The sequence below is a fragment of the Leptodactylus fuscus genome, chromosome 7, assembly GCF_031893055.1.
Source record: "Leptodactylus fuscus isolate aLepFus1 chromosome 7, aLepFus1.hap2, whole genome shotgun sequence".
Lineage (NCBI taxonomy): Eukaryota > Metazoa > Chordata > Amphibia > Anura > Leptodactylidae > Leptodactylus > Leptodactylus fuscus.
This window is the reverse complement of record NC_134271.1, coordinates 149,372,674-149,390,642: the sequence shown is the minus strand read 5'-3', so window position 1 is coordinate 149,390,642 and position 17,969 is coordinate 149,372,674.

Below are 17,969 nucleotides of genomic sequence, written 5' to 3'. Positions count from 1 at the left end.
TGTCAGAGATGCATGAAGGCCATTGATGTTGAAATTTCTAAATATACCTTGATAGGTTCCTGGGTTTATATCACCCTTACTTTTGGGTGATTACTATAAGCTTACAACTTGATTTTGTACAAATCTATTTACTTCAAATACTGGGAACAATAATTACCCTATTTATACTCTCATTTTGCTGGATTTATCCCCCACACCTACTGATGAAGGAGCCCCCAGTTTCTCCCTACTTTATGAGACTCTTTACAAGACCCTGGATTAATAAGACTATATGTTTCTAATTTCTGCTATACATAAGGGCCTCTTGTTGTTTTCTGAACTAGCTAACTCGTGGATCTACACTAGCTCAGTAGCCTTATGTTCAGATAAGATAAACCATTTACGTACTAACAATTGCTACGTAATCGTTATTAGATAAGCAGTGAAGAACACAATATTGCATAACTCATCTAAAAGCATTTGAAAATATATGTTAACCAATTGTATTTGTGGTTACATCTTGTTACACCCTGTCAGAAAGAGTAGAAATAAACAAGGCATCCCACCCATCTTTGGGAATGCTAAGATAACCTGCATCTGCTTGTTGGCTTCTATTATTCCCCCATTCACCTACATGTGACCTCATCCCCTGTGTGACAGACCACCTGTCCTGGTCTGCCACTACATTACTTGGTGGAGAATGTCACGGGCTCCACAACAGCACTCCAGCCATGGACATCGATACAGAGACCAGGACCCAGGAAGACCGCGGTAAGTAACCCATTGTGTTACTGCCTGTCTCCTGCTCTCTAGTAGTCGGTATCTGTGGTGGGGGTGGGAAGTGGTGATTCTATAGTGTTCTAGGTGAATGCTCTTCTTTCTCTTTCCTCTTTTGCTGCTTTATATGTGCTTACAGCGTTTTTAGGCGTGTAAATGCACGAATGTGTGAGTGGCTGAGATAAGCTGAGCCCAGGAAGGGTCTGTTCTTCTACCACTGAGTTATGCAGAAAGTCTGAGAAAGCAGCCTGGCTTGTCCGGGGGCTTGTCTTGGAGGCCTAGGACTCAATAGTGGGGAGAGGTTGATGGACCTATCCTGGAGGAGGCTGTGAGAAGTGGCAGTGTATAAAGCTGTCCAGAAAGATTGTATATGGCCCTGCAATTCCTTGTTGGTACCTGGAAAGGCGCCAGAGGTCAGGGAATAATATATGTTGTCTCATGAGTCTATACATGTATGACTGACGTATAAGTGGCCAGTATGTGTGACCGTGTGACACAGGATTAGGGCTGCCCTCGACACCTTGGGGTTACGCAGAAAGTCTGGGTATTCTGCTGACTGGCTTGTCCGTCCTGATGCCCAGAGGCCTATGACTCCCTGGTAGGGAAAAAAAAAAAAATGACAGCAGTTTCATCCTGTGGATGTTGAGCAGTTTGTCACTCTGTTTGTCCTGTCCTGCCTGTCCCATATGTATGAAATTTATGACATAGGTTTAGAGTGGTTTCTTGCCATGATTTTTGTTCTTACTGCTACCTTTAGTTGCTTTCTGTGCCATAGAAGGAATGTAGAGGGGTTCAAGGGGTTCCCAGTGGGGAACTCCGGTGGGAACGTGTGAGTTACTCTGTGTGTAAGCAAGGCTATATAGTAGCTTTGCCTCCAGTGGGTAGTGCTGCCTCGGAAGTGTGTCCACAGCACCACTGGTAGAGATTAGTGTGGTCTCGGAAGTGTGTCCACAACACTGTGGTAATTCAATAAGCTGGCCGGCATTTGAGTAGTGAATTACCTGGAGCCGCCCAAGGGATGGGGACTACACAGAGTAAACGTCCTTCTAAGCAGGAACCAGTAAACTGGGCCTCTGCAATAGATATTGTGCAATGTGCAAAGGGAACAGAAGCAACTAAAAACTGCAGGCAGATGTTAAAGAGATTGGGGGCAGGAGTAAATGGGACATAGGATGAACAGACATGGCAGACATTCCTCACTAACTGTAAGGGTTGGTTAGAAGACCATGACAAACGTGACCAGGTCACAATGTGGTATGACGTAGCCCGGGCAATGACAATGACTGGACATAAAGCTAACGATGCTGATAAAGGGGTTGTGTATGAGGTGTGGGATGAAATTAAGTCACCAGGAAATAAACCTGTACATCCTCACAACCCATTTAACAACGGGACTATCAAACTGACAATTTTATAACACAGGTCCAAGACTCTAAGCAGACAGTAGCCGGCTATGCCACAGCTTTAGGATAGCTCTGGCTTGACAGTGAATGTGAATCAAATGACAGTAGGACGTGAGACTTTTAAAAATACACATTCATGTATGGATTAACGGTGCCCATACTGGATGCTGTCAGGAAGGCCCGCCTCGGTGGCGGACCTGCCAATTCCCTGATCTAGTGGCCATAGCTAAGGGAGCTGGGCTAAGAACTACGGACTAAGGAAAGACTGTAATGGTTAATACACCCTTCAGACCGAGGGGTAGATTTCAGAAAAACAGTAAGAGACAGGCCCCACATGATAAAAGTAAGGTAGAATGTTGGACTTGTGGGTTGAAGGGACACTATTCAGCCAAGTGTCCCCAAAGAGGTCAAGGTACTGGCCAGGCCTCCCAATGTAGTGAAGGCAATCCTGTGAGTTCCATCAATGTTCACCAGCTCTTTGACACCCCCCTTGTACGCCCTTATGTCCTTAGCAGCACTCTGAAGCGTTGTACTGTTCTAAATCCAGCTGCCCTATTGCCAGTGGATTTAGAAGAGGAGGGGGAGTCAGATGAAGTCAGTTACATTGATAAAAGTGGTGAAGATCATGATTATTGTGAACTGATGATGGCAGAGACAAGAGTGTTATCATCAAATGTCTTTGAAACTTCATTAACTAACCCTGATGCTGAGTATTTTGTAGATGGCTCCAGATGGTGGAATGATGACCAAGGACGCTTTGTCACCGGGTATGCAGTAATCCAAGATGGTAAGGTAGTTGTACAGAAACCAATCCCATCCATGCATCAGCCCAGGAAGCGGAGTTGAATGCCCTCATTGATGCTTGTACTTTGGGTAAGGGACTGAGAATTAACTGTTATACAGATTCCAGGTATGCCTTCGGGGTAGCACATGACTTTGGTGTTATCTGGAAAGCAAGGGTTTTTGACTTCATCGGGTAAACCAATTAAAAATTCCGTCAAGAGTCTTTTACAGGCTCTTGAGATATCCAAGGAGGTAGCCATAATTAAAGTGCCAGCCCATGAGAAGAAAGATAACTCACAAGCTGTAGGAAATTCTCAAGCAGACCAGGCAGTTAAACAAGCAGCAAATCTGCCAATCATGTTATTGTTTTTGCCTATTGCGCCAGATTTTTCTTTCTTGCAGGAACTGCAGGCTCAGGTAACGCCTCAAGACAAAAAGGTATGGATGGAGGTGAGGGGGCCGTAGAAGCAGGAGGACTCTGGCAGGTAAATGGCAGAACCTGTCTGCCTCGGAGCTTATATCCTATGATGGCTGGTTTCACACATGGCACAACTCATCTGTCGGAAGGAGTTATGAGTGCACTGGTATTAGGACATTGGTTTGCCCCTGGAATTCAAGCCTTCTTTGATAAATATGTTCAGGGTTGTCTTACATGTGCCAGACATAACCCTGGGAGGGTTGTAAAAACTCCTAAGAAACATACTCCTAAACCCTTGTACCCGTTTCAAAGAGTGCAGGTGGATTACATACAGCTACCCAAGGTTGGCACATATGAGTATGTCCTTGTAGCCATCAACCTGTACCACCCCTGCTGGACGAGAAAAGCTTAGCCCTTTTGAAATTCTATTTGGTTCAGCACCAAGGACAGGATTATATTTTCCCAACAGCTACAATTAGAATACTCTACCTTAACCTCATACCTGGTGGAGTTACATGAACACCTGTCAAAAGTGCATTCACGTGTTTCCTCTTCTATAGCAGATCCTAACTTTCTTGAAGGCACACACTCTTAGGTTCCAGGAGACTGGGTGATTCTGAAGAGGCACACGAGGAAAGGGGCTCTTGAGCTGAGGTTTGACGGTCCATACCAGGTACAACTGATCACACCAACAGCCAATAAATTGGACGGGAGGTCAGTTTGGGTCTATGCCAGCCACTGTAAGAAGGTGCTGAAGACAAACAATCCTGAACAAGGAAATAACTCCACTGACACTGATCTGCCGAGTGGTGATAGCAACCTGGATTAAGTTATCCACCAAAAATGCATGTGTTGGTTTCCCTGTTCTTTTGTTTTATGTCTCCAAGCACAGGTGGGTGAAGGAAAGCAGACCAATTTCATTTGGATCCTTCATCAGCAAACTGCCAAGCAACTGACCCAATATCGATGAACGATCTAAATCTTATGGACTACAGCTATGATGTCCAAATAGATGTGGACCATACTGCTCATCATGCCATCTCAGATCAGAGAATTTACTTAGAGATTGCTGGTCTAACTTATCCATCAACTATGTGTTTGTGAATGTGTGTGAATCATGTAGCTAAGATTCGAGGTTGTCTAATCAATTTGTCACAGGTACACGTGGGGGAGACAGACTGTAGGAATGTAACTAACATTTAATATGGAATTTAGTGGCAGTCCTTGTGAAGTAGTGTTTGTAACAGTCTGTGTTTCTGCTCAGTTATGAAAGCTGCTTGTACCCCTGAGTGTGCCTGCCCAGGACAAAAAGAGGATGACCAGTGGAGCTGCGAAACCAAGTTTTATGATAATGTGATATGGTTCCAACAGTGGGTAGGACGCCACGGTAGGATAATCCCTAAGGTTCTGAAGCAAGGACTTTATTACATTTGCGGTAACAAGGCTTATTCATGGCTCCCTATGGGAACTTGGGGGAATTAGCTCTATAGGGAGAGTTGTACCTGCAATCAGAACACGCACAAACATCTCATTCACTAGTTCAGTTGGAACATATAGCGATAGAATTAGATTAAAGTGAGAACTGTTTACAAAGACAGATACAGCTTGGATGTGGTTCCCAGCCTGGACAGGTTGGAGAATAGAATTAGCAAACAAAGTGAATAAGTATGCTAGCATCATGGATGGAATTATTAATGAGACTACAAGTTCTATCAATGCTCTTAATTGGTTGGAAGTTATTAATACTTTGTATTTCTCTTTTAGTCAGTAAAAGAAAATTATACCCAGAGATGCCCATCTGATAACTTCGCTCGACTACCCTCTCTTCTGATGACCCTCCAGTTGTTTGAGAGGCGTGGAGGACCTCATCTCTGGCAGAAGGTCCCAAAAATGTATCACTTTGGAGGGATAACAGTACTGAGACACCCTGCCAAGTCCGGTGCAATTTTGGCGTTGTCATCATTTAGATAGATGGACAGATAGAGATTGTGTGTTTACAATGTGTGATGCAATAAAGTGTGTGAATGCTTAGATGAAATGATCACTAAAGTAGGCAGTCAGTAATGGATACGTGTATCCCACAGTCTATGTGGCCTATCCATATACTCTGTGATATATGGGCTGTCTAAGGGGTCATTTCTGGATAGGAAGGAAAAAAGCTAGTTAGATGGGAAATACAAATAACGCCAAAGATGCGAGAACTCCCACCACGAGAAGAAGATCCATTTGTGCCCTCAGAAATTGAAACAAGAGGAGGGAAATGATGAAGGAGCCCCCAGTTTCTCCCTACTTTATGAGACTCTTTACAAGACCCTGGATTAATAAGACTATATGTTTCTAATTTCTGCTATACATAAGGGCCTCTTGTTGTTTTCTGAACTAGCTAACTCGTGGATCTACACTAGCTCAGTAGCCTTATGTTCAGATAAGATAAACCATTTACGTACTAACAATTGCTACGTAATCGTTATTAGATAAGCAGTGAAGAACACAATATTGCATAACTCATCTAAAAGCATTTGAAAATATATGTTAACCAATTGTATTTGTGGTTACATCTTGTTACACCCTGTCAGAAAGAGTAGAAATAAACAAGGCATCCCACCCATCTTTGGGAATGCTAAGATAACCTGCATCTGCTTGTTGGCTTCTATTATTCCCCCATTCACCTACAACATGTGACCTCATCCCCTGTGTGACAGACCACCTGTCCTGGTCTGCCACTACACCTACTGCTGGTAGATGTGGTATTGTCACCCTTTTTAACTTGTTATTGTGTTTGTATATGTAATAAAAATTGTCTGTTTCAATTTAGCATTTTCTACCCCTTTTTTCCCCCCCGTTTACCCCCCCTAGGAACCCCACTTACCTGGAGATCCTCCTGCCTTGATGCCCGGAAGTGTGTCTCTGCGTCTGCAGAGACACACTTCCTATATATCAGAGTATTGCTGGTCCAAGTATAGTTATAAAACAAATAAAAAAATGTAAAAAAAAAAAAAAAAAAAAGTAAAAAAATACCGTATTTTTCGGACTATAAGACGCACTTTTTTTCCCCCAAATTTCGGAGGAAAATGAGGGTGCGTCTTATAGTCTGAATGTGGGTTTGCAGCATGGCCGCGCTACTGCCACCGCTGGTTTTCTTCATCGGCAGTAGCGCGGCAATCCGCAGGCCCCGGCAGCTAAGACAGCCCCCGGCATCTGCTGTAATAGACCGGCGGATGCCGGGGAGTGTCTTAGCTGCCGGGGCCTGCAGATTGCCGCGCTACTGCCACCGCTGGTTTTCTTCAGCGGCAGAAGTGTGACAATACTGCAGGCCCCGGCAGCTAAGACACTCCCCGGCATCCGCCGGTCTATTACAGCAGATGCCGGGGACTGTCTTAGTTGCCGGGACCTGCAGATTGCCACGCTACTGCCGCTGAAGAAAACCAGCGGTGGCAGTAGCACGGCCATGCTGCAAACCCACTGCTCCTCCGCAGGTCCCGACAGTTAGTTAGCCCCCCCCCCCCCCCCGGCCTCATACCTTTAGTGATGCAGGCCGGCTCCTGCACGGCGAGGCCGCAGGAGCCGGCCTGTTCCGATGACAGCCGGGAGCCTAATGAAGGCTCCAAGGCCTGTCATAGATATATATTACTATCGCGGCTGGTCTATGACCCTCCGCGATAGTAATGTATAGAATCTCCCATAGACGGCAATACACTTGTATTGCCGTCTATGGGACTTGCAATCAAATGATTGCAGGTTCAAGCCCCCTAGGCGGGGGATATTAAAATAGTAAAAAAAAAAAAAAAAAAAAAAAACACTTAAAAAAAATATAATAAAAAATAAAATAAATAAAAGTTCACCTCCTTTCCCTAGAATACATATAAAAGTATAACATTACTGTGAAACATATACATTAGGTATCCCTGTGTCTGAAAATGCCCGGTCTACACCTGGCCCCACAAAAAAAACGCCCTATACATCCCCGTACAGCTGCAGGGTCACCTGTCAATGTGGCCTTGCAGCTGTTCCAAAACTACAACTCCCATATATTAAATATTTTACCATTTTTTGCCTGAAAATTTTTTTTCCCTATTTTTCTCCTCTAAAACCTGGGTGCGTCTTATAGTCCGAAAAATACGGTAAATAAAGTGTGTGAAATAAATAATTAAAGCCCCAAAATTCCCTTTTTCTATAGCAAATAAGTTATTAAAAAAACACACCTAAAAAATAAAAACAATGCATATTTGGTATTGCCGTGTCCGTAACAACCTGTACCATAAAACTAAAACATTATTTCCCCTATATGGTAAACGTCGAGAAAAAAAACGCGGGAAATGATTTTTTTGCCATCTCACCTTAAAAAATATGCTATAAAAAGTGATCAAAAAGTCGTATGTACACCAAAATAGTACCAATGAAAAGCACAGGTTGTCTTGCAAAAAATAAGCCCTCAACCAACTCTGTCAATCGAAAAATAAAAATGTTACGCATCTCAGAAGATGGCGATGCATAAAACATTGATTTATGTCCCCAAATGGGTTTTTGTTCAGCAAAATTACTAACGCATAAAAAACCTATAAATGAGGTATCGCCGTAACCGTACCGACCCGCAGAATAAAGTTCACATGATACTTATGCTGTACGCCATGTGGAAAACATTTAAAAAGTAAAATGCAATGCCATAATTGAGTGATTTTTTTTATCCAGCAAAAAAAGAGTTAATAAAAAATAGCCAATAAGCTATAGGCACCCAAAAATGGTGTCATTACAAAATGCATCATATCCCGGAAAAATACAAGCACTCATATGGCCACATCAACACAAAAATAAAAAAATATAGCTTGAATAATGTGAAGACAAAAAGAAAACAAAATCGCCAAATGCGTCAGGAGGGGAATATATAAGTGGTGTGAGCGTATGTCAGGGTACAGACCAGTTTTGCAGCTTACAAGAAAAAAAACAATAGAAGAGACCCCCAAAGCGACCCCCCCCCAGTCATAGGAGCTACCGGGACATAGTAGGGAATTTGATGCTCCCAATGTCCTCCGCACCGCTTATATATTCCCTCTTCACCATCCGCTGTGCAGTCACATCTGGGATACTAATACTCATTACACCCCCTGATAAATTCTTTGAGGGGTGCTGTTTCCAAAATGGGGTCACTTGTGGGGGTTTCCCACTATTGTGGTACTTCTAGGGCTCTCTAAATGCAACATGGTATCTAAAAACCATCCTAATGAAATTGCTGCCCGAAATCCCTAAAGGTGCTCTTTGATTTCTGAGGACACGTATTGAGTCACATTGCACAGAAGGGCCACATATGGAATATTTCTACAAACTGCAGTATCAGAGAAATAAATATTATGGTATGTTTTGCTGTTAACCCCTTCTTTGTTACGGAAAAATGTGGTTTGAAATGGAAAATGTGCATAAAAAAGTGACATTTGGAAATTTGACCTTCATTTTGCATTAATTCCTGTGGAACACCTAAAGGGTTAATAAAGTTCCTATATACAATTTTGAATAGTTTGAAGACTACTGTTTCAAAAATGGGGTCATTTATGGGAGTTTTCTATTATATAGGACCCTCAAAGTGACTTCACAACTAAATAGGTCCCTAGAAAACAAAATCTTTACATTTTCTTGAAAATCTGACAATTTGCTACTAAAGTTATAAGCCTTCTAACTTCCTAGAAAAGTAAAAGGACATTGAAGAAACAGCTGATATAAAGTAGACATATGGGAAATGTTAATTAGGAAGAATTTTGTGTGATAGGACTGTCTTTGTTTTCACGAGATTAACAGAAACTTTCAAAAATGATAATTTTATGTAATTTTCAGTATATTGTCCTTTTTTTTAACAAACAAACGCAAAGTATAATGACCAAAATTTACCACCAACATAAAGTACAATGTGTCACGAAAAAATCTTGGAATCACCTGGATAGGTAAATGCATTATGAAGCTATCCTCACATAAAGTAAAAGACGTCATATTTGAAAAACAGGGTCTGAGCCTTAAGGCCCAAAGTACCCTGCGTCCTTAAGGGGTTGAAGGTAAGCTTGCTGTCCACCAAAATCCCTAAGTCTTTTTCATTGGCAGTCTTACCCAGTAATTTACTATTAAGTACATAATCATACATTTTATTACATCGACCAAAGTGCATTACCTTACATTTGTCAACATTAAACTTCATTTGCCAAGTCTCCGCCCATGCTTTCAATTTCCTTAGATCCCCTTGTATTATTCTACTATCCTCCTCATTATTAATTACCCTACAAAGTTTAGTATCATCTGCAAATATGGACACCCTGCTCTGTAATATGGACACCCTGGTTTGTAAACCCTCTACCAGGTCATTAATAAAGATATTAAACAAGAGAGGACCTAATACTGACCCTTGTGGCACCCCACTGGTGACTGTGGCCCAGTCTGAATATTTACCATTAACAAGTACCCTCTGTTTCCTATCAGTGAGCCAGTTGCTAACCCAAATGCAGATGTTTGCCCCCAGTCCCAACATACTCATTTTGCATGCCAACCGTTTATGTGGAACAGTATCAAAAGCCTTTGAAAAGTCCAGATACAGCACGTCCACTGCATTACCCATGTCCAGATACAGCACGTCCACTGCATTACCCATGTCCAGATACAGCACGTCCACTGCATTACCCATGTCCAGATACAGCACGTCCACTGCATTACCCATGTCCAGATACAGCACGTCCACTGCATTACCCATGTCCAGATACAGCACGTCCACTGCATTACCCATGTCCAGATACAGCACGTCCACTGCATTACCCATGTCCAGATACAGCACGTCCACTGCATTACCCATGTCCAGATACACCACGTCCACTGCATTACCCATGTCCAGATACAGCACGTCCACTGCATTACCCATGTCCAGATACAGCACGTCCACTGCATTACCCATGTCCAGATACAGCACGTCCACTGCATTACCCATGTCCAGATACAGCACGTCCACTGCATTACCCATGTCCAGGTACACCACGTCCACTGCATTACCCATGTCCAGATACACCACGTCCACTGCATTACCCATGTCCAGATACACCACGTCCACTGCATTACCCATGTCCAGATACAGCACGTCCACTGCATTACCCATGTCCAGGTACACCACGTCCACTGCATTACCCATGTCCAATCTTGAACTGACCTCCTCATAGAAGCTGATCAGATTAGTCTGACAGGGCTGATCCCTCATACACCCATGCTGATTTGGTGTTTTAAGATTATTTACATTGAGATACTCCAGGACAGCATCTCTTAGAAAGCCCTCAAATATCTTTCCCACCACAGAAGTTAAACTTACTGGCCTATAGTTTCCAGGTTCACTTTTACACCCCTTTTTGAAAATTGACACCACATTTCCTATTCAACAATCCTGTGGAACAGACCCAGTCATTACTGAATCCTTAAATATTAGATACAAGGGTCTATCTATGACCATGCTTAATTCCCTCAGAACTCAGGGTGTACTCCATCTGGACCGGGCGATTTCTCTATTTTAGTGTTTTGCAGGCAGCGCCGCACTTCTTCCTGGGTTAAGCAGGTAACATGTAATTGAGAGTTAACATTACCCCTAATTATGTCGCTGCCAATGGATTTTCTTGTGTAAACACTGTAGAGAAGAAGGCATTTAATACTTGTATTATTTATGTAATTGAAGAATAATTTTGGATTACTTTTACTTTCCTTGGCAATGTTTCTCTCAGCCTCAATCTTCGCCTCTTTTATTTGTCTTTTGCGCAGGTTATTTTTCTCCTTATAGTATTTAATGCTGTGTTGCTACTCTCTTGTTTTAGTACTTTAGATGCTTCCTTTTTATCCCTCATTGCATTCTGTACCGTTTTAGTTAGCCACATTGGGTTTCTATGATTTCTGGCCCGCTTATTCCCATATGGTATGGGTTTTCTAGTGCTCCTATTTAGTATATTTTTGAAGATGTCCCATTTAGTTTGTGTTCCCTTCACGTTGTGGACATTGTCCCAGTTTATGCTTCCAAGCTCCTCTCTCAGTTGGTTAAAATTTGCCTTCCTGAAGTTTAGTGTTTTTGAACCCCCTCTAATGAACATCTTATTAATGTGTACAAGAAAACTTATTATGTTATGGTCACTATTACCCAGATGTCCCCCAACCTCCACTTTTGACAGTGTGTCAGGTTCATTTGTTAAAATTAGGTCTAAAAGTGCCTCGCCTCTTGTTGGGTCCTGCACTAGTTGCGATAGGTAATTGTCTTTTATTACTGACAAGAACCTGTTCCCTTTGTTGGATCTGCAGGTTTCTGCCTCCCAGTTGATATCAGGGTAGTTGAAATCCCCCATAATAATGACTTTATTCTGCTTTGGCGGCCGTCCGGCTGCTATAGCGAACCCGCCGGCATGCGCCGTAGTACAACAGCGTATGTCGGCAAAGAGTTAACTGAGCGCCAGTAGTGACAGAGGCGTGTATGGTGGGCGCTTGGTATAAGAATCCAGCCGGTATGGGCCGTAGTATTCAGGCACTGTAAAAGTTAAATTAAACTACCCCCCCCCCCCCCGTTTTAAAATAACTTAAAAAAGAATGTTCTCTACTTACGGAACGTGCACCCTGGGCGGGCATTCAGGGTGCGCCGTCTTCTTCTTCCCCGCCTCTTCTTCCTCTGACGTCTTCGGGTCCCGTCCTCCTCCGGCGCTTGCTCGCAGACACGGATAAAAAAAAATAGCCTGGGCGCATGCGCAGTAGCCGTAGTAGAAGCTGCGTAAGTAGAGAACATTCTTTTTTAAGTTATTTTAAAACGGGGGGGTAGTTTAATTTAACTTTTACAGTGCCTGAATAGCCTTTTTAACGGCTATGCACGCATATGTGGGGGCTCTATCAGCATGATTTTGCTGATAGAGCCCCTTTAAGTGAATGTCTGGTGTTTTGGTGTGTGGGGGGGGGGGGATTGAAGGAGACGGCAGACAGGCAGATTGTTCAGATGTTATGGGCCGTAACGTGTGTATGGGTGTGTTCAGAGGGTACAGCGGAGTGTAGAGGAAAAGGAGTGATTGCGGCTGTGGAGCCGAACTTACCAGTGTGGCATGTAGAGCTTGGGAACGTGGATGGATGGTGAAGACGAAACAGCAGTGTGGTCACAGTGCAGTCAGGGAGAGTAGCTGGCTGGAGACAGTATGTCGGGTGCTGCGGCCTACATTGGAGGCGTAAAATGGTAGCGTGCAGGAACACGTTCTGTAGGTGGGTAACATACGCATGCTCCTGGCAACAAAGTGGAGTGGCTGGGTGGGCGTTGTTGCGGAGCGTGCAAGGGGTGGAGGGTCGGCAAACATGGCTGCTCCGGAGCATGGAAGAAGTAGCCTCCTGCAGTATCGTTAAGGTGAGGGGAAAAGTCTTAAAGTATGTGTAAATGTGATTGTGTGAGGTTAGGGGCTAGGCTGTAGAGGGCAATAGGAAGTTTTGTGGTTTGCTATGCTTGAAAGTGTGTGAGATTACACAGATGGAGATGTGAGTTTGGGTTTTGTGGGGGTCCTAGGAAAAACGTATGTGCGCTATTGTGACGAAAAGTAGCCTATTGCGCAATCCAGTGTAGTAACTATGTTTGTGGAAACTTTGAACCAAATCGGTGGAGCGGGTTTTGCGTGATTGAGGAACAAACATCCAAACACACAAAACTCACAAACTTTCACCTTTATAATATTAATAGGATTTTCAGCTTCTTCCGTTATATTTGGAGATTTATAACAAATCCTTATCAGTATTTTATTATTTTTTGTTCCTCCCATAAGGACTCCACATATTCATTTTCCTCCCAGATGTCCTCACGCAGAACTGGCTTAAGGCCTGATTTTTGTATAAGCAAACCCCTCCCGCTTTCTTATTTCTACACTCCTTTCTAAACATACTGGACCCTGTTCCTCTCTTCTAAGGGCTCGTTCACATCTGCGGCCCGGTCTCCGTATTTGGGTTTCCGTTTCCTGCCTAAAACACAGGCAGGATACGGAAACCTGCAGGAGACTTTCTCACCCATTCATTTGAATGGGTGAGAAAGCTGTCCGGCGGTGAGCGTTTTGCGCTCTCCGCCGCGAAACCGGGTTTTATAATCCGGACACAGAGTCGGACATGCACTACTCTGTGTCCGGATAAAAAAAATCCGGTTTCGCGGCGGAGAGCCTAAAACGCTCACCGCCGTGCACGGCCGGACCCGGTCTATGGTTTCCGTCTTCTGGCATGCAGAAGACGGAAACCATAGAACGGAGACCCCAGACGCAGGTGTGAACCCAGCGTAAATTAGATGTTGTTCTCCTTCCCCCCCTTTTCGTTTCCTGTCCTCGTGGTGTCTTGTCTTCCCCTAGTTCTGTGTTGTTCTGGTATCGCTCTTGGGGCCGTGTTGTGTCCGCAGATTTTCTTTTTGATTTGTTTTGATTTGTGTTCTGCTGGCACTTATGCTTCTTGTTTAGCCCGTTTAGGGCACTGTTTTGCCGTTTTCCTGTTATTGAACTTACTTTTGGTTAGTCTTCTTTCTGTTATTTTGTACTGTACTGTGATTCTGTTTCTTTATTTTGAAAATTTCAATAAAATTCAGTTTACACCTAAACATACTGGACCCTTGTATATTTACCCTTGTATATTTACAGCCCATTTTGTCTTGATTCCTGTTAAGCACTTATAGGGTTGAAATACTTGATAGTGTTGTTTTGGCTTATTTAAGGGGGTGCAGTTTTGAAAATGGGGTGATTTATGGGGGGGGGGGGGGGTTTAATACAAGGGTCTTTCAAAACCCCTTCATAACTGGATTAGTCCCTTAAAAAAATGGGTTTTAGAAATTTCTTGAAAATTTTGAATATTGTTGTTTCACTTGTAAACCTTATGATGTCCGTAAAAAATAAAAAGGCGACTAAAGTTTGATGCCGACATAAAGCAGAGATCTGGGACATGAGATTTATGATATAATTTTGGTGGTCTGACTATCTGTATGCAATGCACATCATTTCAAACTTTATAAAATGCATATTTTTCAAAATTTCCACCAAATTTCCTATTTTTTCATAATTAAAACATAACCAAAATTTACCACTAACACGAAGTACAATGTGTTACGAAAAAACAATGTCAAAATCACTTTGGTAAGTTATAGCATTCCAAAATTATTGCCACATAAAGTAACACGCCAGTTTTGAAAAATCGAGCTTCATCAGAAAGTCAAAAAGTAGCAGGAAGGGGTTAATATTTTAAAGATAATAAACATAAAAGTATATAAATTTGTCATTCATGGGATTGGACCGATCTGGAGAAAAAAAGATAACCCGGCATTTTTATTACACCCTGAATGCCATAGAAACAAGACCCACAAGAAAATCCAGCAATTCAGTAACATCCCACTTAGAATACGTTTCTGGCTTCAAGGCAGATTCCGTTTTAGGGATAGTTCACACAGGGACAAAGAGGCTGATTTTCAAAGCGGATTTCGCATCAAAATCATCCCTTTTATAATAGTGGTCTATGTAGACTGCTAGCTTCTTTTTTTTTCTGCTAGCAGAAGAAAAAAAGCGACATGACCTTTCTTCAAGAGTTTTCTGCCTGAAGAAAGCAATAGATGTGAATGGGAGGTGAAAAACGCCTAGTTTTTTTTTTGCAAAAAAAAAGTGACCGAAACCGCAAGGCGCTTTTTTTTTCCGGCCTATTCACTTTATGGGAGGGGAAAACAGCCTGGCGTTTTTTGAGAAGGTTTTTACAAAAAACGCTCCTAAAAAAAAAAAAAAAAAAAACCTCCAAAAAGCGCGGCATGGTCCAAAAAAAGCCTAATGGGATGGGAAGCGTATTTGGCCGATGCCAAAATAAGCCACATGTAATTTACGTTTGAACTAGCCCTTAGATCATGTTCAGAGCTAATGACTAGTCACCAAGACCAGATACATCATATAGACTATGACGGATATACTGTGCTAGCCTCTGCCCGCGACTTCATCTGCAGGTTGTTGGAGTGGATGATCCGCCTATATTCAACAAATTGCTGCCGTCGATGGATTGTCTGCTCCAGCGTTTTGGCAGCTCTTATTCTGTCCTGCTGCTGAACTTGTTTCTTGCACTCTGCCTGTGATTGTTCCGGCAACTCAGCAGCTCACTGGGACACTATATAACGAGTGTGTTGTTGGCGTTGATAATCCACCTGCTCCGGCAGCTCTCAAGTTGGCCTGGCACTGAAATTGTTCTTCGCACCGTGCCTGTAATTGTTCCGGTATCTCAGCAGCTCGCTGCGACGCCACATAATGCATGTGTTGTTAACATCAATGATTCCCCCCCGCCCCCCTCAGCTCCGCTTGAGAAGTCTGTGACTTCTGGCTTCCTTCATAGCTCTCCTTTGCAACAAATTAGATTCTCTTTTTCCAGGAATGTTTAAGATTGACAAACTGCCAATTTGGATTAAAGGTATTTGCTCATGTCAGTTTGTCTCCACTGACTGGAGCAGATAAGATGATATGCAAATGCTGTACCCAAGCCACTGAGGGTTAGCGTATGTTTACACATAGAGATAACAGCCCTGGGACCTGAGATAAGCTGCTGCAGGAGCAGTGTAATATAGTATGTGAACATAAATTCATAACAGTTGTGAAGCCATGTCATTTACTGGGATAAAAAATAGCCTGTGTTTTAATTGAGGTTATAAACTATGTGCCAAATTTCATTAAAATCAGTTCAGCCCTATTTGCGTGATTTAGGAACAAAAATCCGAACTTTCACATTATTAGGATAGGAGGAGTAGGATAGGATATACCTATACAGCCATTCATATACATTAACCATATACTATACAGCCAGTCCTATACACTAACCATATACTATACAGCCAGTCCTATCCACTAACCATATACTATACAGCCAGTCCTATCCACTAACCATATAATATACAGCCAGTCCTATCCACTAACCGTATACTATACAGCCAGTCCTATCCACTAACCATATACTATACAGCCAGTCCTATCCACTAACCATATACTATACAGCCAGTCCTATCCACTAACCATATACTATACAGCCAGTCCTATCCACTAACCATATACTATACAGCCAGTCCTATCCACTAACCATATACTATACAGCCAGTCCTATCCACTAACCATATACTATACAGCCAGTCCTATCCACTAACCATATACTATACAACCAGTCCTATCCACTAACCGTATACTATACAGCCAGTCCCATCCACTAACTATATACTATACAGCCAGTCCCATCCACTAACCATATACAATACAGCCAGTCCTATCCACTAACCATATACTATACAGCCAGTCCTATGCACTAACCGTATACTATACAGCCAGTCCTATCCACTAACCGTATACTATACAGCCAGTCCTATCCACTAACCGTATACTATACAGCCAGTCCTATCCACTAACCGTATACTATACAGCCAGTCCTATCCACTAACCGTATACTATACAGCCAGTCCTATATACTAACCATATACTATACAGCCAGTCCTATCCACTAACCGTATACTATACAGCCAGTCCTATCCACTAACCATATACTATACAGCCAGTCCTATCCACTAACCATATACTATACAGCCAGTCCTATCCACTAACCATATACTATACAGCCAGTCCTATCCACTAACCGTATACTATACAGCCAGTCCTATATACTAACCATATACTATACAGCCAGTCCCATCCACTAACCATATACTATACAGCCAGTCCTATCCACTAACCATATACTATACAGCCAGTCCTATCCACTAACCATATACTATACAGCCAGTCCCATCCACTAACCATATACTATACAGCCAGTCCTATACACTAACCATATACTATACAGCCAGTCCCATCCACTAACCATATACTATACAGCCAGTCCTATCCACTAACCGTATACTATACAGCCAGTCCTATACACTAACCATATACTATACAGCCAGTCCTATCCACTAACCATATACTATACAGCCAGTCCTATCCACTAACCATATACTATACAGCCATATACACTAACCATATACTATACAGCCAGTCCTATACACTAACCATATACTATACAGCCAATCCTATATACTAACCATATACTATACAGCCAGTCCTATCCACTAACCGTATACTATACAGCCAGTCCTATCCACTAACCATATACTATACAGCCAGTCCTATCCACTAACCATATACTATACAGCCATATACACTAACCATATACTATACAGCCAGTCCTATCCACTAACCATATACTATACAGCCAGTCCTATATACTAACCATATACTATACAGCCAGTCCCATCCACTAACCATATACTATACAGCCAGTCCTATCCACTAACCATATACTATACAGCCAGTCCTATCCACTAACCGTATACTATACAGCCAGTCCTATCCACTAACCGTATACTATACAGCCAGTCCTATCCACTAACCGTATACTATACAGCCAGTCCTATCCACTAACCATATACTATACAGCCAGTCCTATCCACTAACCATATACTATACAGCCAGTCCTATACAGTAACCATATACTATACAGCCAGTCCTATCCACTAACCATATACTATACAGCCAGTCCTATCCACTAACCATATACTATACAGCCAGTCCTATCCACTAACC